Source organism: Notamacropus eugenii, chromosome 4, assembly GCF_028372415.1.
Source record: "Notamacropus eugenii isolate mMacEug1 chromosome 4, mMacEug1.pri_v2, whole genome shotgun sequence".
NCBI lineage: Eukaryota > Metazoa > Chordata > Mammalia > Diprotodontia > Macropodidae > Notamacropus > Notamacropus eugenii.
This window is the reverse complement of record NC_092875.1, coordinates 329,307,400-329,319,883: the sequence shown is the minus strand read 5'-3', so window position 1 is coordinate 329,319,883 and position 12,484 is coordinate 329,307,400. Positions and strand designations below refer to the sequence as shown.

Sequence of the window (12,484 nt, the reverse complement as noted above, 5' to 3'; positions counted from 1 at the left end):
AAGAATATTATGAAAGATCTTCCATTTGATCCCTGCATGTGGCTTCTTAGGGACCATCAATAATATACGAGAGATAGAGTATATTCCTAGAATGAGATCTCATTTATAGGAGATAGATAAGAGATAGAGAGTCATATTTGTGAGTATACACCAAAAAACAACATTATTTATGGTCCCACTCAGGATTTATGCCAGATTTGAAGAGAGAGGGGGAAAAAATGTGGCATATAGTTTATACCAATGTGATATTATCTCCATTTCCTGAATAAAAGTCACTGAGAATGAAAGTGACTTATGTAGGATCACACAGGTACTTCAGAATATAATCCAAACTAGAACTCAGAGCTCCTGACCTTTAATCCTCTTGCCACTATGTCATACTTTCTTCCTATCAGAGAAGTATTCACAATGACTCTCAAGCCTCCAGAATGAACATATGCCTTCCCCAAATTCCTTTGTATCTATTTGTAAGCAGGCTATTCCAGTTACACAGTTACTACTGGAAGCGCCTAGAACTTTAAGGGCTTTGCTTTTGATCTATATTGACCATGGAGATACTAGACAAAAAAGTTTGGAGCAAATAACCTAGAGAGTAGAAGGATGATTAAGTAATGGAATTAAAATTAAGAACTTTCTTCAAACGTGGTAACACTGTCATCTGATGTCTTTTATAAATTCAAATAATACCAAGCTAGCCAACTATTTAAATTTACCTGTGTCAGATACGAAACTCTGGCATTCAGTTTTCCTGTTTTTTCCCCTGAGAGGTTTGGCAAAGTGATTCATTACAGTTGGCCACATTTCCATGTGATGAGAATGATGTGATTCTGTTTGCTAGATTTCCTTTGGCTTTTAAAGACTCTCTCGCTGGGGGGGTGGGAGGGGGTAACATTACCCTGGCCTCAACCGAGAATTGAAACTGAGAAATGAGTACACTTGGATTTCTAGTGACCTTGTTTAGATTCAAGAATCACAGGCTCTCCATACTGGAGGGAATGTCTGAGGTCATGTAGTCCTGACCATATGTGAATAAGATCCTTTCTGTCATCATATCATCATAATCATCATCATCATCTTCATCATCATCATCATCATCATCATCATCATCATCATCATCATCATCACTAACATTTCTGTTGCTTATTATGTGCCAGGCACTGTGCTAAGCACTTTACTATTATGCTTCTCATTTGACCATACATCATACTCAACAAGCAGTCATCTATCCTTTCTTGAAGATCTGTGCTGATCAGAAGCTCGAATTTAGAGAATTTTTTTTCTAATCCTCTATTCAACAAGGTTACCAAATATGAATCCAGCTGGACTATCATGAAATTTAATTTGTGTTTACCAAAACTGTCTCTCAATCTCAAGTTAAAAAATAATCTGTAAAGGGAAAAAAAACAAGCAGATGCAAACTTGCATTGGTAGAGAGTTCTTCAGCAGGAGCTCCCTGTGTGAAACTAGTCAATGAGATTCTATGCATATATTAAAAGGATAGCAAAAAGAGATAGTGAAACAGACAGACTGACAGACTTAAGAGTCAAGAATTCCCATCCTGTCTATGACTTAACACTTGTGTGACCATTGTTAAATCACCTAATCTTTCAGTGCCCCCAGGCAACTGGCTAAGAGTGCATGTTTCCTAGAGTTACTGATCTATCAGCATCCTCTTTGGTGGTGGTTGTTATTTTTTCTTTTCTTTTCTTTTTGTCCCTGAATGACAAAAAGATCAGATACAATTCAGTCTTTCTGTATACTACATACTTCTCTTGTCTGTTGACAGTTTCCCTACACAGATAAAATCACAGATCCAGACCCAAAAGGAGAAGAAAGAGGGAAGCATACTTGCTATCCTTTTAATATGTGCATAGAATCTCATTGAATGGTTTCATAAAATCTTACATAGATGATAGGTAAAATGGCAGATATTAATCCTTGGTTATTCCTCTAGTAACCTAGTTATTGTCAAGTCTTTTCCTCGGTTTTATTTCTTAAGTCATATAAATTTTAGGTTCACCTAAAAATATATCCCCAAGATAATAGCATTTGTAAACCATAATACATTATAGAAATATATTATTATTTTGCCTACCATTTCTGTTGTAGTTCTGAAAGCATTTTTATTCCCAGGTTTTTAAATGAAGAAACTGAGGGCCTATAATAGATTTAGAGCTAGAAAGGGTGTTAGAAGCCATCAAGTCCTACCCTTCCATTTTATAACGAGGAAACTGAGGCCCAGAATTGTTAAGTGACACCTAATAAGTATCTGAGGTGGAATTTGAACTTAGATCTTTCTGACTCTTAAGTCCTGTGCCCTATCCATCATCCCATGCTGCCTCTCTTAAGTTCATGAAACTAGCAAATATCAGAACTGGTATTTGAAGCCTGATTGTCTGACTCCTAATTCAGTGCTTTTTCTATACCACAGCTATCCCTTTGGGGACATTATTAATGGATATCATCCATTTAGAACAGAAGATAGTTTTGGACACTTCATTGGTGAAAATTTGATTGGAAATACCATAGTTCTAATGTATGTTATGTGGAAGAAAACCTGTTAACCAAGTTCTTGAGAGTCTTGAAAAATCTAAGACCAGAATATACCAAACACTAGCTCATTTTGAACAAATGGTCTGAAGCATAACTAATCCATCCAGGATGGTGACTCCATTCCTTTCCCTCTAAGCTATAAGCACTTGCCTACAAACACATTTTGTGATCCCTGCTGATCACACCACACTGCTGTTTGGACTCAGAGGTGACCTGCTGTTCCTGCTGTTTTACAGTTGTTATCCTCATTCTCAGTCTCATTTTTAAAATACCTGCTTTATACTTTTCATGACATTTTCTCATACATTTTATATGTTTTTCATTCTTTGTTTCTCTAGTTAACAGGCATTTATTTTCTCTCCCTTCTACCTTACTTCCATCTGAAAAAAAATAGAAGAAAATCATGCCTTGTAACAAATATAGATAAGCAACAAGCATAGTGAAGCAAAATAAATTTCCACATAGTCTATGTCCAAAAAAATGTATGTCTCACTCTGTAACTGGAGGCTACCACCTCTGTGTCAGGAGGTGGGCAGCATGCTTCATCATATATTCTCTGGAATCCTCCTTGATCATTGTATTGATCAGAGTTCTTAAGTCTTTTAAGCTGTTTGTTTTGTTACTGTATACAGTGTGTTCCTAGTTGTTTACTTTACTTTCAATCCATACAAGTGTGCCTTGGTTTCTCATATGTTATTCCATTTGATCTCCATGACAATTACTATGTTGTTGTACTAGGTTACATGCTATTACCCTGAATTATCTGATTGGGTAAATTGAGGTACAGAGAATCTAAGTGACTTGACTAAGGTCACAGGAAGTTAGTGGCTGAAATCATTTCCTTCATAATGCATTAGTCTCTTAATTACAGTGCATCCCCTTTCAATGAGAGGGGGACTATTCTGGCTAAAGGTAACTTTAATCACTTAGAGGCAGCTAGATGGCCTAGTAGATACAGTGTTGGGTCGCAAGTCAGAAAAACCTGAGTTCAAATCCAGCTTCAGATATTTACTTGCTGTGTGAGTTACCTTTGACAAGTCACTTAACTTCTATCTGTCTATTTCCTCAGCTGGGTATAATAATAAAAATAATAATAGAATAATAAAAAATAATAATAGAAATGGGTATAATAATAGCACCTGTCTCACAGTGGGTTTTATGAAGATCAAATAAGATAATATTTGTAAAGTGCTTGGCACATAGTAGGGCACTTAATAAATGCTTTTCTCCTTCTCAGTTATCATAATTTGGTAAATAGGGATCTTCCAGTTTAACTTAGATGAGCTTTAAGATGCTGAGAAATAATCCAGTAAAGTAAGAAACAGAATGCCTTTTAAAAACTCTTTAGGACCAGATATTTCTTAAGGAGAAATACTATATTAATTAAGACTTGCTTTAACCAAGGAGAAAAACAAGAAATACCACTCCCATTCCTTTCTGTGTATTATGAAATATTTTGATACATTGTATGGGTCATGTAGTCAGAGCAGTTTCCTTAGTGGAAACTGTATCTCAGGCTACAAAGAGATTTTTTCAGGTATGAACACCAACATTTTATTTGGTATTTCACAGTCTGACCCTAAAGCATTCCAAGAGACCAGTCCAGCATCTTGCTGGAGGTTAAGAAGAGTAATTGATATGTAACTGACCATAATGGTAGAAGGAAAGGAAAAAGAACCTTTTTCCATAGCTTTTCTTTCCACTGCCCACCTACAGAGGTTATTATTACTCTTAACAAGTGAAGCATAATAAAAATCTTATACTTTTATACTGGAGATTCAAGGACTTTGACAAATCCAAATTCAGGTTTGTCTGTTTCTAATGCCTTTCAGTTTGTTATTTTCATTTATTGGAGTATCACTTTTTGGGCAAAACTTAAAACTTCTTGGCCCAGAATTATAGAATCTTACCCAGAGTTGGAAGATATGTTAGAGGGTATTTAGTTCAGCTTTCTACCTTGTGAAGGAATTCCTTTTACAAATCCATGATAGCTGGCCATCTTGCCTCTGCTTGAGGCTACAAATAAGACACTACTCTTCAGGGACCATTTTCCATTGTTAAGTAGTTCTAAGTTCATCCTTACTGTATATTGTATGATATAGCATGGATTTATTATATATTGTTCTTATTTCCAATTTTGCCATTGGTATTTGTCCTGTAAGATCCATTGAACACCAAGATTAGTGATCTCATTCTCCTACTTCTATCCTTGCCCAAATAACCAATCCATTGACTCATCTGATTGAGTCCTTTGCCTCCCTCTCAGTCATTTCTTGTCCCATGGAATCCAGCATGTTAGTGAGTCATACAGTCTATGGTCCGTCATCCTTGCTGTTATCTACTCGATGCCCTTTCACATGATAGACTATCTCTAGTTCATCCATTCTTTTTTGACTTTCAGGAGAGCTCTTCATTTGTCATATAGCCTCACCAAGGGGTTTTGCTCATTATACTTTGCATTCCACCTACCCGCTCATGTTTCATTTTGAACCAGTGTTGTGTTGATACACAGAAGATTGCAGGCAGAACCTTGAAGTTAAATATCTCTTCTCCAATCTTTGTTGTCATCATCTCATTGTTCAGTATTCAATAGATGCAGTGAAATGAAATATATCTCCTTGTATATCCTCCATCCAGCCTGTCATCTGGTAAGAACTGATCACTAAGCTACATATATTCCAGTAACTCCTCAAACCATAAGCCATTAATATAGATTTTTGTCTTGCTTGTAATGTTCATTTAACATCTACTTTGTTGTTGTTATTGTTTTTTATCAAATTGTGTCTCTAAGCTCTTGATTCCCAGGGTCCTTTGCAGCTTTTGAAATTTTTCTTGGAGCTGAGGGATGGCATTTACAAAAAAATAAATAAATAAATGGAGTAAAAAGAAACAACTGGTTTCTAAGATTAAGAGTATAAGATGTTACTGTCAATTATGTTTCCATTTTTCTAGGAAAGATTCTGGAACAGAACCTCTAGAATAGCCATGAATAATTTGGGAGAGATGACAGGATCATAGGAGTATAGCCCTAGAGCTGGAAGGGGACCTCAGAGGCTAATGAATCCAACCCCCTCATATATATGAGGAAACTGAGGTCCAAGGAGGTTAAGTGACTTGCCCAAGATTACGAAAGTCCTAAGTATCAGAGGCAGGATTTGATTTTTATCCTTTGTCAGACTCTTTTGACTTGGTGTAATTCTAGAAATTACTTGACTTAGCTTTGTGGCTGATAGGAACATCCAGCATTTTTGGATTCATTTTACTGTAATGTAATGAATTCAGTGCTGACATTATTTCTACTCTGACATTGTTTCTACTTAGTCAAACACCTTTTTGTGGTCCTCGTACCTGGAAGCTTGGCAATCTCTGCATTTTTCTTACTTTTCCTGGAGGTACCATGAGTACTGCTTTCTCTAACAAACCCAGTGCAGAAACTTGCCTTCTAACGACTCAGAAAATTCTCTAAGCCAGTATTTTCCTACCCAAACAGTACTGATAACCAGTAGAAATGCCAAAGTACTCAGGGTGCTCAAATTACATCAATATAATATATGAGAGTGTGGTAGAATGGTTAGAGACCTGGTATTGTGGTCAGGAAGATATGGGTTCAAACCCTGCTTCTGACATACATGGGCTTTTGATCCTGGGAAAGTCATTTAACTGCTTCATTGTAAAACAGTTGCTGCTCTTCATTTGGTGGAGGGAGTTCATTTCCTTTTTTTTTTTTTTTTTTTTTTTGGATAGTCAAGGTTAAGCCACTCACTCAGGGCCATACAACTAGTAGGTGTATGAGGCTGGATTTGAACTCAGGACCTCCTGACTCCAAGGCTAGTGCTTTGTCCACTGTGCCACCTAGCTGTCTTAGGGAGTTTTTTCTACCATTAAAGTAAGAAACAATGAAGTAGTAATAGTAATAATAATGATACTTATTTTCTTTAAAAAGCAACAGCAGCAGCAGCAGTCATTTCACTGCTGTGGGCACTCCATCCACTTATGCTCATTGTAGTAAATCGTTGTATGACTGTAGTAAATCATTTTTGATCATTGCTGTGACGGTAATAATGCCAACAACCAAGAAACTTGTTTTCTGGTGATTAGCCTCTCCAAACTTTGCTGACTTGGCCTCCAAATGACAAATATGGAATTTTTCCCTGGGCTTGTGTTTGAAGCCTTTGCGTCTTGGAAGGTGGTACTCTGGATAGAGTGCTGGATGTGGAGCCAAGAACACTTGAGTTCATATCCTATCTCAGGTCACTAATTATGCAGCTTTGAGCAAATCAGTTCACCTCTTTTAACATCAGTTTTCCTGTCTATAAAACAACAGCAGTTAGACTTGATGCTTTCTAATGTCCCTTCTGGACAGTCCTGATTGTTTAAGAAATAACCTTAGGAAGACATCTGGGTTCAAGTCTCAATGTTGACAAGGTTTTTTGACCTTGGTCACGTAACTTCTTAGTGCTTTAGGCGGAGGAAGTGCTGTCCTGCACTGGTAGTGGGAGTTTCTTCCTTTAGAAGTTCCCTGTGAATAAAATCAAGAACTGTTCCTATCCCTTGCCATTTTGCTGGCAGAACCTCTGAGAACCCACTTCCATGATAAAACAAGGCTTTGGAGTTAGATTATAGTGGCAATAATGTTATATTTAATATTGAGATATATATGAAATTACAGTTTCTGACCAAGATATACACTCAGAAGCAGAATATTTTTAAATTAAAATTTTATTTGTTTTTAATCCCTGAAAAAATACAAAACTGCATCAAGAAATTATATGTAAAGATATATATATATAATACATATAATGGTTTAAAAACATATAAATTAAAGATAATCATGATTTTTATCACCATGATTTCTATACTTGGAATTTCATATTGACTATTAGAGTTAGAAGAGATCCATACACCATACAATTTCTTACTTTAGATTTTTGTTATTACCAAAATGGTTTCTTTCTGATAACTATTTGAAAAGAAATTAAATGTAAAATGTTTATAAGTGAGTTTTTTCAACCAATAAACATTTTAAAATAACTCATTTGGCAGTTCATTTCAAGACATTTCTCTTCCAAAAATTAACTGGTTTATGTTCTGATTGTGACTGTTTTGCCTTCAAACATCCAGAAAGCTTTATGGGTTTTATTTTGACAAACTATCTCAACAAACAGCATCCTGTGGCCTTGGTAAACTTTCCTCTGATCCAGACTAAGAAATGAAATAATCAGTATTCTTCCTTGGGAGAAAACCTACTTTTTTTTTCCATTACAGATGGACAGTTAAGTTCCACTTCATTTTTATTAGGACTTTTACAAATGAGCAGACCTAACAGTTACAGATTCGCACCCAGGTATCTGCTTAGAGTCTGATCACAGTGATTCTCTTAGTTTTGGGTTCTAAGACTTTGGATAACAAAAGACTTTTTTTTGAACCAGTAAAAGTTTGCTATGTATGGTTCACTGAGAAGTCTGTCCTTTATGGGAAAATAAGATGCAAATGAAGAGCTCATAGATTTGGGAATAAGATTGTAGGGAAAATCCAAGAGTTTTTGTTTGTTTGTTTTGAATTACCTTTGTCCAGAAGAATATTTCATGTTGTTTTCTATTTATGAGGGTTCTGGCCATTTGTCTTTCTAAACATATTGTACAATGTATGTCTCTTGTCTTTGAGATGTTGAGAATGAATTCTGCCAGTTTGGGGCTTTTTCTATTTTGTATTCACATAATTTCATCCATCATTTCATCTCATATCCCATGTGGAATATCTTCTTGATTTGGCATGTAGAGCTAGTTGTGGTAAAAGTGGTTTAGAGATGAAGGTAATACTTTTCATAGATACCATTCATTTGGTTCCTTCTAGTGATACAAAATCTGCCTTTCTCTAAATTAGATCCATTGGTTCTAGTTCTAACCTTTGAAACTACGTTTAATAGATTAAATCTTTCTTTTACATGACAGCCTTTCAGGTGTTTGAAGGTGTCTCTCCTTTCTCCTTTCTTAATAGTTCCTCATAGGACATAGTTTCCCTCACCTTTCTGGTCACCATACTATGGATGTGCTTTTTAAATTTGCCGTTGTTCTTATTAATTAATAAACATTCTACAATGTTTACCCAACCACAAACCAACCTAACTTACATTAGGATCACAACATCATAGAATTAGAGCTAGACAGAGATCATCCAGTTCAACCCCTTTATTTTACAGATAAGAAAATTGAGGCCAAAGGAGAGCAAGAAATTTGATCAAGATTATACCAGGAATAGAGAAAAGATTTGAACCCAGATGCCCCAAAGCCAAATCCAGTACTCTTTCTTATCACATATGCACACAAATGCATGTACACACAGATGGTTCTATCATAACTATAAGACTCTATCTAAAATGTTTACACAGCCGTCATCCAGACCAAATTGGCTGACTGCCACGCAGGCTTTGCATGATTTCTGGCTGGGCGGCAGCTGTGCCTTCTTTACTTTTGATGTGTCTGCCTTAGCTAGGGAGAAGTAGGTTTCAGATGAAGATCTCTTTGGGAGCCTGGAACACAAAGTTTTTACCTTTACTCCCAAGCTTATCTTTGCCATTTTAGACAAGGGCATTTTAAACGTAGAAGGTAGACGCATGCTTGAATCGTAGAAGATAGACATAATATGACGAAGTTGACAAGGGTGAGGAATCACATTGCTAACAAAGTGAGGATTTAGCAAGAAGGGAATCAAAGAGTCTGAGTTCTAGTTCTGAATTCTCTGAGGTAGATGGCCAGTACTGAGTTATCTAATCTTTATGTGACTCATTTTGCTCCTTTGTAAAGATAAAACGGAGCAGTGGAATTAACCCTGGATATATTGTCTAAAGCCGAGGCAAGTCATTTCATTTTTCAGTACTTTGGTTCATGTCTATGTTAAATGAGGATTTTAGACAGGGTGATCTCCTAGGTGATTTTCAGATCTAAATCAATGATCTGTGATCTTCGGAGGATTCCCAAGCCTCCGTCAGTCCACAGCATTCTATCTCTTCCCTCAGACTATAGTGGCTTCTCCCTTACTGGAGGGCTTCAAGCAAAGAAATGATCAATCACTTGTTGAGTGTGATGTAGAATATTCTTATTCTAGTATAAGTTAGACCAGATGGCTTCTGAGGTCCCTTAACACGCTGAGATTCTACGGTTTTGCTTGAGATTGGCTCTGCTTATTAGGCATATACCATGTAGAGTATGAGCTGAGTGTACCCAGTTGAGTTCTATGCATGTCTTTCATCTTCATGCTCCATGCTAGTGCACTGGACATTCATATATAATATGTATGAGACCTACATGCATGATAGGCATGAGATGGACCCACAGGTTTTATCTGTGGCTCACTTTTCCACCAGGTAGTTACTTGAAGCATCTGGAGCCAGATCCCATCCCCTTTCTATTTATACCCTCTCTCCACCCCCACCTCATCTGAGAACAGAAGGATCTAAGATTTTCTGTCTTTTCCCATAGGCTCTGTTGAATGATCTCTAGGATATACAGTACTGGGCTTTCCCACCCCAACGGTTTGGAAGAGAACAAATTCCTTTAAGGATTATAGGATTAAGACCCTGAAAGATGATTCAAATTCTTCCTTAAGTAGAAAGAGGAATCTATATATGAGGGGAAAAGCTAAAGCATATGTATCACTCCTGTGTGTTTCCCCTGCAATTAAAGAAAATGACTGAAAAATATCTGAGCAGATTAAATGCTCAGGGTACATAATGATCAAATTAAATAAGAAGCCACATTCCTTAAATAATCAATTACATTGGTTTGCATGTGGAGATTAAAAGTTAACAGTACCATTTTTATTACTATAAAGATGCAATACCCAAAAGGTCACCAAGTCTGGAACTCACATCTGAAATAGGGGCAGTGAGATTTATAAAGAACACTGGATAGAAATTCAGGGATCTTGGATTCTCTCCTAATTAGTTGCTCAGGCATAAATTGTGTGGCTCCCTTTCTTCCGCCTCTTAAACACAGAAAAAATGTTTTTGTTCTATTGAAAAAGATGAGGAATGGAAAAAGGACAAAGCACTATCTATACATGAGGTTGTTTTTACCTTTGTTAATTCACTGCTAACTAACGTCATAAAAATTGTAGATTTTTTAAGATACTATAACATTCCCATTATGACAAAGGAAATCATACCTTCCTTTCCTGGAAAATTTGTGTCAAGGGAAGTAAGGAAGAGGGTCCGCAGGAAGGATCAGAAAGAATGGGGAAATTCCTTCTAACGTCCTTACCCTACCCTTTGCCTTTTTCCAATACCACTGGAGAATTGTACCAAACCAGTACTTGGTGATGGGATTGTGGTATTTGCCACAAAGAGAGACAGTGTCTCTCTAAAAGAGAGACCGCAGTCTCCCTTATGTACTTATATAATTGTTTTTGCCTTTTTCTGAACTTCTAGAATGTACTTTTTATACCACTCATTTTGACAGTCTCATTTTTCTTGACACTCTCTCAGATATTTTCGAATTATTCCATGACTTATCTTGGACCTTGCCCATAAATTCTAAGAACAGTCCCTCAACAACACTGTAATTTTCAAAAAAAGTAAAGACTTTATTATCATCTCTTTTTCTTGTATCCCCAACCAACCTCAGTCAGATTTGGACACGTAATGGATACTTGATGAATAATAATATATGCATGAAAAATAAAATTTCTGTATATTTCAACATAGAATCCTGTACCACTATTTTTCACTGAATCATCAGGTGATCCTTTTTTTGTTTGTTTAGTTTTGTTTGTCCAACAAGATCCCTGGCTATATAGAGAGCTTTCTGGGAATGACCCTAGTCTAAACTCCAGTTATATTAATCCCTTTGGATTGGGATGAAAGCCATGCCTGTCCTTTACTTACAGATGCAAAATCATTCCCTTCCATTGACAGTGAATGATTGGGTATTATTATTAAACATGATATCTAACATTTATATAATACTAAGTGCATTATTTATTAGTTTGTTATTATAAGCATTATTTCATTTGAACCTTACAACACCCCTGAGAGGTGGGTACTGTCATTATTCCCGTTTTACAAACGAGCAAACAGGTAAGCAGCTAGCTATTAAATGGCCTGCCCAGGATCACATAGCTAGTAAACATCTGAGACCAGATTTGATCTTATATCTTTCTGACCCCAGGCCTAGTGTTCTGCCCGCTGCACCACCTAGATGCCTTTATGCAAGTCAAATTTGGTGTTTACTAATCCTAAATGCACTGTACCCATAAAGAAGAGTGAAATGTACTTCTGTGAAAGAGAGAACTTCACACCTTGGGAGCCTTGAGCTGAAGATTTATTTGCATGATGTCATGGATTCTACTTCTGCTTCTGTCCAGTATCTGGGTGATTTTGAAGAATTTGTTCAGTCTCTCCTCAGGTCTCAGTTGTCTCTGTAAAATGAAGGGGTTCAAACTAGATTGTCCTGTAGGTCTTTCCAGAGTTCAATTTCTATCATTCTTTGTCAAACCAAGAGAACAAGACTGGTTCAAAAGAACAGTTTCCACTTATGCTCCTACTCTGTAGCATTAGCAGTATTTTGATGAGTTGGATATTTTTGCATAATCTTGTTTTGATTACAAAACATTTTTGGCTACAAAAATGAGAGGACCATTACTTTGTTTGTTTCTCTATCCTCTCTCCCTTCTTCTTCTTCTTCTTTTTTTTGTTCCACAAACAGCCTTAAATAAACATTCTTGTGGGTCCCACAAATAGATGTTGGGGTTATTGGATTAGGGCCTTTCAGTTTGGAGAATCTCATGGAGACACACTTGCGCGGGGTTTGTCAGTAAGCAAATATTTGCTCTGCTGCTTTTTTCCCCCTTTTATATCTCTGAGTATATGACAGACCTCATTGGAGGTTGTTGAATGTTGTGAGAGTCAACAGAGCACTGGTTAGAAAGGTAATTA

General features: G+C 36.6%; 1 protein-coding gene and 1 long non-coding RNA gene across 6 annotated transcripts in view; one reads left to right on the top strand and one right to left on the bottom strand.

Moving 5' to 3' along the window:
* SETBP1 (SET binding protein 1) overlaps positions 1–12,484 on the top strand; it is a 505,913-nt gene that overhangs the window by 272,719 nt on the left and 220,710 nt on the right. The gene's annotated exons all lie outside the window — the stretch shown is intronic.
* LOC140501508 (uncharacterized) overlaps positions 1–12,484 on the bottom strand; it is a 50,013-nt gene that overhangs the window by 23,960 nt on the left and 13,569 nt on the right. The window contains exon 2 of the long non-coding RNA XR_011966210.1: positions 11,848–11,967. This is a non-coding gene — a long non-coding RNA (uncharacterized lncRNA). The remainder of the gene's footprint in view (positions 1–11,847; positions 11,968–12,484) is intronic.